The 12,283-nt window shown below is 35.5% G+C and overlaps 1 pseudogene; it reads right to left on the reverse strand.

The window, feature by feature from the left end:
• Positions 1 to 8,264: 8,264 nt before the first annotated feature.
• LOC102852108 lies at positions 8,265 to 8,888 on the reverse strand (annotated as a pseudogene).
• Positions 8,889 to 12,283: the final 3,395 nt, after the last annotated feature.

Raw genomic sequence — 12,283 nt, forward strand, 5'->3', positions numbered from 1 at the left:
GGCACAAGACAGAGCAGAGTTTAGGGCTATTTTACATAAGTTAGCTATGAGTCGCAAGTGACTCGACGGCACATAACAACAATAACAATTTGTCCCTCTTGATAACATGGCCAAAATTTGTGAGGTAAATTAGTACAATCATCCTTGCCTCTAGGAAATATACAGATTACATTTTATATAACTATAGATATAACTATATATAATATATAGTGTGTGTTCTAGCATGTGTATGCTTGCTTATTTATACTATGGTCTTATACTGCACTTATAGATAAGTTTGCTGAACTAGGGTGACATATAGGCTGTAGTGATACATGAAGGGATAATAGATGCCCCCGTATTTTAAATACCAGCAGGGTCACTCATGATGTAGAGGCTTAGGTGGAGATGAAAACCTAAGAGAGATTAATAAACAGCAGTGGCCATTCACTTTTGAAACAAAAGGCCTTCAAAAATACTATTAATAACAAAATAACATTGTTAGATAAAGGAATAAAAATGTAGCCCCTAATATTAGAAGACAACATGAAAATAATGGGTTTATTACAGATTGTGATGATGGAACATAACAATAGTTTCAGAATTTTTGTTCATAGGGTTGCTGTGAGTCATAGTTGACCAGATTGCACCTAACAAAAGAACTGATGTTATATTTAGATGTTGTTTAGTAGACTAGGTAGATAGATAGATAGATAGATGATAGTAGATAATATATATACTTAAAATATATGTATCATATATATTTTACTCATATATATGTATATATATATATTCAAGATACATATTTATATATGCGTACATATCCATGTTGTTTTTATGTGCATTGAGTCAAGTACAACTCATATTGACCACATGAATAACACATCTGAATATACATATATAGGAAGTTCTTGTGTATTGGTGATAACTAGTTATGCTGCCACCCAAAGACATGTGATTTGAATCCACAAGCATCTCCCAGATAGAAAGATTTATGATCTCTTTTTGTGTAATTTACTGCCTCTGAAAACCTGGTGTAGGGTCATCTATGAGTTGCTTTGGAATCAACAGTACATAATAACAACAACAACAACAATATACATATTCATGCAGGAGAAGAATTTATTATCTTAGTTGCTCAGATGAGTTAATACTCCAGTACCCTATGTTCTTTAAACTATTTCCTTGGAATTCTTCTAAGATTGGAAGAGGGGAACCAGTCCTACTTCCTGCGCCATTCACAAAGAATTCTCCCCTCAAAACCACTTCTCCTCAAAAATGCCTCTCTTCCAATTTCTTCAGTTTTCTTGAAATTGCTAATATCAAAGACAGAGAGCTCTAGTGGCCTGATGTTAAGAAGCTACACTGCAATCCCCAAGTCACATGGTTTGGATCCACCAGTTGCTCTTCAGAAGAAGAATGAGAAGTTTTCTTCTGTGTGATTCATTGCCTCTTAAATATCGATGGAGAGTTAGTTATGGGTTTGTTCTGACTCAGTGGCACACAGAAGCACAAGAACAACAATCTCAAAGACACAAGGGAGGAAGACCCATCTGCCGGAATAAATCTTAAAGTGTAGATTATCCTAGAGGGAAATAATTGATTTGAAGACACATACAATTACTAGCAATTGTAATGAGCCTTGAACCTTAATTAATTATTCATAGACATATTACAAAACTCAATTACAATTGATTGATTAATTAATTCGTAGCAAGAATCGCAATTATCTACATTGCAATTCATAAAGTCAGCACAGCATATTGATTCATCAATTCATAGTTAGCATTAAACAGTTAATTGTAATTTATCTACATTGCTATTCATAAATTTACAACATTTTGATTCATTAATTCACAACAAGCATTAAAATGGTTAATTGTGATTTATCTACATTGCAATTCATAAATTCACCATAACATATTGATTTATCAACAGTGGGGAAGACTCACTTACCCAGGGATCCCAAACCATCTTCTTCCTTTGACTGTCATAGTCATTCGTGCAGTTGGATAGGGGGGGTGGTTCTCAGCTAGTTCAGCAGTTCGATGCAGCCAGGTTCTGCTGATGTGGGCAGAATCCTCCACTGTCTCAGTAGCTCATATCCATCAGTGTAGGTCAGAGTTTTTGGCTCTGAAAAGGGCCTTTAGGTCTTCGGCTCTAAAAAGAGCCTTTGGGTGGTCAGAGTTTAGCTCATTGTGAAGTACAGAGGGAGATTTGCTGGGCATAGCCCGAGTTTATCTACTCTGGCTTCCTCACTTTACGTAATGGTGAGGCAAGTGGGGCACGCTGGGATATTTTGAATAAAATATGGGTTTGACCAATCATGTTCAATACTAGTTGTGTTTCCTCAGCAACATGGGTAGTAACCAGTCATATCTCCTTATCAAGGGTCCACACCTGTTGTGGTCAGTGGGACCCTTGAGCTACTAGAGGCCTATTTGGGCATATCAACTCTTAAGTATGTTTTCACAAATATTCTTAACATAATTTCTAACAGCAAATTCCTAACATATTGCTTATTTTTATTTCTAGCATATAATATAGCAAGTTCTTAACATATTTCTTATTTTTATTTCTCACACATAACATAGTACATTCCTAACATATTTCTTATTTTATTTCTAACTTATAACATAGTAAGTTCTTAACATATTTTTTTAATTTCTAACATATAGCAGATTCCAAATATATTTCTTATTCTTATTCATAATTTATAAATTATGTTCTCTTAGCAACATGTGCAGTCACAAGTTCCATTCCCTTATGAGAGGCCAGAAACTTTACAGGCAAGTTATTATCAGTTACATTCCCTTATCAAGGGTATTGCACCTTGTGTGGCCAATGGGGCTCGAGGCCTATCAGGCATGCTTAGGCATGTTAAACGGTTAGTATATTCTTTTTTCACAAATATTTTTATTTCTAAACTTAATTATTAAATTCATCATAATATTTTTCCACATCAAACATAATTCAGTTTTACAGCAAATTAACAACAACTTATGATATTTCATACTACGTGTTTCAGCAAAAACATCACAAGCAAAACTAGTATTTGATGCACCAGAAGGAAGAATTAGTTTAATTAATAGTGAAACTGTTATTCTAACTGGTATGCTTGCATAGATGACTAATAACTTTGGCTTTTAACATAGAAGTCACTACTTCATATTTGTGAAACTGCTGAGATGGACAGCCAAATAATTCCATTATGTATCAGAAACTGAATGACTTTAACAACTTGAGTTTTTATTTAAAAATAAAATTCAACATAAAACAACTAAGGAATTTAATGTAGAACTTGAAGCTTTAGCTGAAAGTAAGAATGGCATCTACTTCCTAAGCAATATGTATATGGAAATTCTATCATCTTTAGAGAGACTTCAGGTCTTTTATTCATAGTGTCACTAAGAGTCCTGATCAGCTCATTTACAATCAACAACACAACCAACATAGCATATAACCGTATATTAGCTTATAAACTGGTATAAGTGAGCATGATATTTATTTTTAATAAATATTAATTGTATAAAATGAGTGCGGATGAATATTTATTTTATAATATTTGTTAAGTATTAATATTATAAATCTTATCGACAAAATAACACTATGTGGTTTAAAATCAGAAAAGTGTGCATAAAGGTTGTAGCCTTTTTCCATTTCAATTCTATCTGTATGCTAAGCAAATACTTTGAGTATTAGGACTGTAGGAGGGAAATATATGTGGCATTAGGACTACAATTTACTAATAACCTGAATCATGCAGATGACTCAATTTTGCTTGGCTAAAGCAAAGAAGACTTGAAGAACTTAGGAAGATCAAGAAAACAAAAATCTTCATCATTCTACGTGGAGATAAGATTGACATTCTCAAGAAGTCAATTTTCCTTGGATCCACCATCAACTTTCATGGTAACAGCAGTCAAGAAAAAAAATGTGTTCTATGGGGACATTTTGCTTTCAAGGACCTCTTCAGAGTATTAAACAGCAAGGAACAAGTGAACCTAATCTAAGCCATGGTATTTTAAATTGGTTCATATACATATAAAAGTTGAGCTATGAATAAAAATAAAAAAAGAACTGATGACTTCAAATTGTGGTTATGAAGAAGAGTACCAAATATTCCATGTACTGCCAAAGCCACAAACAAACCTGTCTTGGAGAAAGTGGAATCAGGCAAGGATTGTAGAACTTCAACTTACATATATTGGCATGTTATCAAGAGTGGTGAGTTCTTAACAAAGACATCTTTCTGTTAAAGATGGATGATCAATAAAAGAGAGAAAAATCTTCTAAGGGATATAAAGATTCAGTGACTTTAACAATGACTTAAGCATGGTAGAGATAATGAAGCTCGTGCTGGATTGGGTCAGGTTCAGGTTTGTTGTTCATAAGGTCAATATAAATCATAATTGACTAAAGAGAACCTAACAACAACAATAAAAGTAGTTCTGTTACACCTAAGTTGTTGTCGTTAAGTGCCCTCGAGTCACAGATGACTCATAGTGACCAACTGAAAATTAAATAGTTAAAGTTAGGCCAGATATAGAAGTTTAATATTTTATGTAAAATTTAATGAATGTTTATTATATTCTAAATATTTTATCATAGCATGTATTCCTATTTTACACAATTGAGATAAATTCTGTTAGAATGATCATGCATGGTGGAATTTCCACTCTTAGTGTTTAGTGAATTAGGGTAAAAATTATGTTTTGGGGCTAAGATTGATCACACATGTCAAGGTGGAAATATATATATTTGTATACAGAATATGTTGTTGTGATTGCCTTCCTGTCAATCACTACTCATAGCGACCATATGAACAAAAGGCCTGAAGCCCCCCGACAACTATGGACCTTTATCAAAGTTCATAGAGTTATGGAGACATGTTGCTTAGGAAGTGGATACCACTCCTTCTTCCAAACACAGACAATGTGTGTATACATAAATACCAAGATGTTGGGTTCAAGATTAAATTGTGCTTCATCTAAGCTATATGCTCAGTGGGTTTTGTGTTTGTATGGTTTTTATTAAATTTTTATTTTTCCATTTGCTTCCTATGTATCTAAATTTGTATGAGTAATAACGATGAGTAAGAATCGATGTCTTTGAATTATAGTGATGGAAAGGAGTACTGAAGGTCTCATGGACCAAAAAGTAAACACAAATCTGTCTTCTAGAAAGTGCAAACATCATGTTCCTTAGAGGTAAGGATGGTGAAACTTTGTCTTACATACTCTGGGAATGTAATTAAGAGGGACCAGTCCTTAGAAAAGACACTATGCTAATAAAGATAGAGGATCTGAGAATGAGATGTATACCCTCAACTAAATGGAGTGACACAGCGACTCTATCAAAAGCTTTGTGAGTGTCAGAGATCATGAGAAGAGTTCAGAATTAGGTAATGTTCATATTTGTTTTTCACAGGATAACTATTAGTTTCAATTGTCTTGATGGCACCTGAAAGTTAAAATAATCTGTGTGTGTTTGTGTGTGTGTGTGTGTGTGTGTGTGTGTGTGTGAAGGTGAATTTGTGGGGTTGTATAGTTTATTACAGTATACTTTTGAACACCAATATTTCCTCATTTCTTTCCTCTATACTTTTTAATTTCCTTTTTATTTGTTTCTATCTCAGCAAACTCCCTCAAAACTACTTGTATTACCATAAAAATCAATATGCAGAGTTTTCTGTTTATTGTTTCTTGCTTTCCTCTATACTTTTACCACTTATGCAACCGTCCCTGGAGTTATATGTTGGTTTTTCATAGATTAATATTGAATATATTTCTAGTGCCTTTTTTCACTTACTATTTTAAGATTATCCACATTTTTGTTTATAGCTATAGTTCATTAACTTTCATTGCAGAAGTATTCCACAGAAATAACATAACACAATTTTACTGTTGAAGAATATGAGGGTTTTTTTTTCTTTTTTGTAACTACTAGAACAATGCTGCTATGCCATTTTTATGTTATTTTCATCCTTATATTCTTGAACACAAATTTTTACATATCCATAGTACTTGGGAATGTAATGGCTTGTGTATTAGTAATGTTTTGCTTTTCAAAACTTTATAATAACCTTAGCAGTTTAAGTCAAGTTCAGTTTTTCACATGGTTCCATTTGTCAAAGGTCCATCCTTATTAAAAATTAAAAGTATATCCTTATTTTGGAGCTTCACAAATAGAAAATGAAATATTTGCTAGAACTGATTTGATCTAGAAGACCAGAAAAAGAACTTGATTCTAAGTCTATTGGTGGTGTTGATCAAATTCATGGTCTTTATTGAAGGGCTTACTTCGCTGATTGCTTATTTTTAATCAATAACATGAATTTATAGAGTCTGCTGCAATGTACACACATGTGTTCAAGATCATAAGGATAGTATAGGAGAAGAGAGTTCAGATTTGTTGTATTTGGGTCACTATGGATTGTACTTTACTTGACAGCACGTAACAAAAATAACTTTGAAGAGGTCCCTGACAACAAACTTTCCCAATGCAATAAGTCTCTAGATTTCCTGACTACTAGTACCAAGGGAGTTGATTGTGGAACTAAGTAAGATAAAAAAAAAAAACAAAAAAAACAACAAACAACAAAACTCACAAGTGCTTATAGCTTTGTAAGTGTCTTCACAATACAAAATGGGCCTGGCAAATAAAGAAAAGTGTGATTGTGGATGGCCAATTAGAAACTAGTAGTTTCTGAGCTATCTCAATCAAATTTATATATTTAAAGTCGAGTTTAGAAACCCTATAATGAAAGTAATGAAAAGGAATAGGAAAAAGCTGTTTTAGTAGTCCCTGAAGTAGACATTCAGAGCATGAATTACGTCAGTGATTTGGGGAAGATAGAAATTCCGTCTAATTAAAAAATTACATAAAAAATTGTTTTTATATACATAGAGTCTTAAATACAAATAAACTATGTCTAATATATAGGAAATGATAGTGTTCTTGTGGAGACAAATAAGCCAATAATTTTTACTAGAGCTGAATCAAGAGAGAATTAAAATGATCTTGAAAAATAGATTTGATAGCCATGTCACAGTTTTGGTAATTTCTATGTATTTTAATCACAAGTTGCTCATTGTTATCAAGTGAGAAATAAAAGTGAAAAGACAGAATGGCCTTAGTAGATGAGCTATAAATTAATGACTTTAAATTTGTGTATAACTGGTCTTACACCCTCTGTTGTGTCTGGCACGTATTAAACATCCAAGAAATGTTAGATGTACAAATGCAAATACATGAAGAAGTTTATAAGATAACTAATCTGGCCAATGTGTTGATAGGTTGAAACATGAAACAAAATAGAAGTTATTCCTAAGGTCCTGATAAAGTTCTTGAAAGTGCTAATTGAAAGGTAGTTAAGACTCATTAGGATGCCCAGGGGAGAAAATGCCTAGTACTCTACTTTTGTAATGTATACAGCACAGAAAACCTGTTTTAGTTCTACTATGTCATATAGAGTCTCTATGAGTCAGAATTCACTCCATAGCAACACCACCACTTAACAACAATAACCACAAAATCCCTAATAAACTGTAAAAATATTCATTAACAAATGAAAAACAGTTGAATCTCCTTAACTTATTAGGTAGCTGTTAGAAAATAACTAGCTACCATTATTTTAGGAGAGATGACCACAGCATTCAGTGTGGATTACATCTCACTATGAAGAAAGCAAAGGTCCTCACTACAGTACCAAAGGTGATAGATGGAAGAAGCACTGAATCTCAATGATTTCATCTTCTTTGGATCAATAATCAATACTCTGGGTATCAACAGACAGGAAAACAAGAGAAATATTTCATTGGAAAAATTTGTTGTCAATGACCTCTTCAAAATGCTAAAGAGCAATGATGTCAGTATGAAGACTAAGGTGGGCCTGATGCAGGTCATGGTCTTCTCAGTAACCTATCCATCAGAGAGCTGTGCAATTAATGAAGATGACAGATAAAGAAGTGATGTCTTTGAGTTGTGGTGCTGGAGAAGAGTACTGAATATTCCATGGATTTCAAAAAGAATAAATATTACTCAGAAAAAGTGCAGTCAGAGTACTCCTTTGAAGCAAAGATAGTGAAGCTTCATCTTTCAAAGTTTGGACATGTAACTAGGTGAAGCTATTCCCTGGAAAGGTACCTGATGCTTGGGAAGATGCAGCATCAGTGAGAGAGAGGAAGACTTGGGTGTTTTTGCCTGTGGGTTTTTTTGGTTTTTGTTTTTTGGTTTTTTTTGAATAAACACCTTTAATGCATGTGCTAAAATGGAAGGGAGATTTATTTGCCTTTCTGTGCCTTGATTTTCATCAGATAGAATTTTGGCTCCTTGCCCGCTAGCACATAACCATCTGTATGACCACACTGGCCTGCTGGAAGCAACATATGCAAGATATATGGAATATATGGAACTGCTCCTTTAGAAGACTGTTAATGTTTGCACTCTTTTTCCTTTCATGATTTTTTTCTGAATTTTCTTTGATCTTTTTTTGTTTAAAATCTCTTCTTCCTCAGGCGTCAGCTTAGCCCCTTTCTTGCGACGCAGGGGTACCGCATAGTGGGACTCGTACCAGTGGTACGGTGTGCTGTGAGTGAGCACGATGCAGTTCTTCACTTAGGGTCTTGGTTCGGACCAGCTCATTATTGGAGGCATTGTAGACAATGTCAATTATCCTTGTTTTGTGAGTACAACATTCAGAGCCCCAGGAGAAGTTCCCCACATCCAGTCTTAGGGCACTGTAGTTCTTGTTGCCTCCTCTCTCACACGAACTGTGTGTATACAAGAGGGCCCAATCTTAGTGTTGGCAGCCGGCGTCCCAGCTCATACTTCCGCTTCTTGTGGTAGGGCTTTCTCTTGCTCCAGGTCTTGCGGCACTTGTGCCAGTCGTCCCGGGACATGCCCATCGCACCGCGCTGCCTGGAAAGACGAGAGGAAGACTTCTAATGAGATAGATTGACATGGTAACCTCAGCAACAGGCTCTATCTAGTGTGTCAGATATAGTGAAGATGGCACAGGACAGGGCAGGACACAGGCTAGCTGTTCATAGGATCACTATGAGTTGTACGTGACAGCATTTAATAACAACAATATGTATGGAAAGAATAATTAGCTACCATTACGTCACTAGACTTTGGTGGGCTAGTGGTAAGAACCTACTGCAATCCCAAAGACATGAAGTTTGAATCCATCAGCTGCTCCACAGGAGAAGGATTAGCGATCTCTTCCCGTGCTATTTATTGTATCTGAAAACCGGGTGGAGGGTTAGCTATGGGTCACTTTCAACTCAGTGGTACACAGGAACAACATGTCAGGAAAGGGATTTCTGGTGGCATAATGGTAAGGAACTGTGCTGCCAACTCAAAGTATATGGGTCTAATAAATTTGCTGCTCCAGAGGAAAAAGGTGGGCAATCTACTCACATATGATTTCCTGCCTCTGAAAATCTGCTGCAAGATCGGTAATGGGCAGGTTTTGACTTCAGTGTAAATAACAACAACAAAAGCATATCAGAAGCATTCTAATAACTACTAATTTAAAATGCATATTGATTGTGATTTTTGTCAATTCCAGACTGTAAACAGTACAAATATTATTTTAATAAAAATAAATTAATATGGATTAATACTATTTTTTCAGTAAATTGGATTACTCAGTAAATTAGATTACATTTTATTCAAAGACAATTTGTTATCTTTTCTTTTTTGTGTATTTTATACTTTTCTCCATTCACAGTGGTTTTCATGCAATCATTCTAAAGCACTGTGTATTGTTTATTTTTTAAAAATTAATCACCCTGCAACCCTCATTGCGTACTCCTACAATAAAATAATTCCCTAAAATATAATACTTTTAGACTATTCTCTCCGCCATAGACTTCAATGCCGTAAGCATATTTCATCCAGTTTTGCAGAGTGGATTATATTTGGGGGTAGGGGTGGGGTTTGGGAAGGTGCGGGGGGATTGTGTACCAATGAGGGAGTTTTCCTTTTGCTTTTCAAGGAGAGGAGCAAACGGGGGGGGGGGGTTGTGCGGGGATAAGGGTGCAACAATGAATGAATGGAATTCCAAAATCTCTGTAGATTTTCACTGAAATGAAAAATAAACAAACTAAATTAAAAAAAAAAAACATGTATGAGAGAGGATCCGAGGGGTGAGAATTGGTGTTTGGGGGATGGGGAGCGTGCAGCAGTGGGTAATCATAGGATTTGGTGAGTGGAGGGAGGGGTGGGTAAAGGAAGTGGGAAAGATCTGATGTGCAAAATAATGTATATGAATTTTGTAAATAAACCAGTATAAAATAAAAAAATTTAAAAATAAATCAATATAAAAGAAAAAAGAAAAAAAATTAATCACCATTGATTTATTGGAGACCAGAAAATATGGGATTATAAACTTTTAACAATATCTGTACTAATGGGTCTTCCTTGTAGACATATGAATAATAGCCTATCAATGACAGTATTGAACTTCAGATAGCATTTTTTTTAAATAAATAGCATACCAATTCTTTTCAATTCATCATTCTTGGTATCTAGGGTTGAATTGCATTCACTAAAAATATGTCAAAATGGCTAGGTCATGGTTCTCAGTGCTTTTATAGTTACATAAGGATTTATTTGGAAAGTATTTAAGAGCATAACAATTTCCATGATGTGATCTGAGAAAGAAGGAAAAAGAGAAAGGAGAGAAAGAGAAAAGAGGAGCGGGGAGGAGGTAGGAGACAGAAAGTTCTCAAGCAACCAACAAAATAAATGTGTTGTCATATAGTCCATTATGTCTCATGGTGAGTCTATGTGTTACAAAATAGAACTTGCACAGGGTTTTCTTGTCTTTATGAAGCCTTGTCTTTATGTCCTAAACTTACTACCATGTCATGTTTCCATAGTGTTGCTGGTCAGATTCCAATCACTAACATTCAAGTGAATAGGAAATTGTAAATTGCAAAATTTGCATTAACACTATTTGATGATTATTTGTAGAAACCATAAATATTGCTGAATATCATCCAAAAGTGACTACAACAGTACATTGCTAGAGAAACACCAGAAGTTCAAGCTGCATTTAGAAGAAATAATGGAATCAGGGATATTATTGCTAATGACAAATGGATCTTGGTTGAAAGAAGAGAATACCAGAAGAAAGTCTCAGTGTGTTTTATTTACTATGAAAAGGCATTTTACTGTGTGGAGCGTGATAAATTATGGATAACATTAAGAAGAAAGGAAATTACAGAACCCTTAATTGTGCTCGTGTGAAATCTATCCCTAAATGAAGAAGCTTTTGTCTGAACAGAGCAAGGGGACACTACATGGTTTAAAATCAGGGAAAGTATACATCAAGGTTTTATCCCTTCTCCATACCTAGTCAATTTTGCACTTAGCAAATGATTTGAGAAGCTGAACACTGTGAAGAAGAATGTGGCAGCAGGACTGGAGGAAGACTCATTAACAGACTACACTATGCAGATGACACAGCCTTGCTTGCTTAAAGTGAGGGTGACTTGATGCACTTACTGCAGAAGATCAAAGACTAAATCCTTCAATATGGATTGCATTTCAACATCAAGAAGACAAAAAAATCCTCACCACTATACCAATAATCATCCTCTTCATAGATGGAGAATACATTAATTTGATCAATGATTTTGTCTTACTTAATGTTCAAACTATCGGCTTCTCTCTTGGCTGGACCCCGGTTCTGCCCACGCAGATTGCTCTCTCCCCCGTGTAATGGTAAAGCCTGCTGTTAGGGGACTTCTCCAGGGTACTGAGGGGCACTGGTGTCACTCCGTAGACTAAGGTTCATCTGATACAGGCAGTCTTTGCAATCACTTGCTATGCATCAGGAGTTGGACAATGACTAGGAAGGATAGAAGGAGAATTGATGCCTTTGAGGTGTGGTGCTGGAGAAGACTATTGAATGTTCCACGAACTGCCAAGAAAACAAACAGATTCATCCTGCAGAGGGTTAAACCAGGCTGCTCCTTGGAGGCAAGGATTCTGGGGCTTCATCTGACATACTTTGGATATGTTATAAGGAGGGAAATGTCCTTGGAGAGGGATATCATGCTTGGGAGGGTGGAGGGACGACGCAAGAGGGGCAGACCCTCTGTGAGGTGGATTGATTCAGTGACTGGGGTAATGGGATGGTTGTGTCAGAGGCAGTGCGACTGGCACAGGATAGAGCACGGTTTGGGGTCACTACATAGGGTCGTTATGAGTCGCAAGCGACTCGACAGCATGTAACACCAACAACAATAATCTACAATTAGCATCGTTGGTACCAGCAGTTAGGTAC

Source organism: Elephantulus edwardii, unplaced genomic scaffold (genome assembly GCF_000299155.1).
Source record: "Elephantulus edwardii isolate Elephantulus edwardi_28Jun2011 unplaced genomic scaffold, EleEdw1.0 scaffold00081, whole genome shotgun sequence".
Classification (NCBI taxonomy): domain Eukaryota; kingdom Metazoa; phylum Chordata; class Mammalia; order Macroscelidea; family Macroscelididae; genus Elephantulus; species Elephantulus edwardii.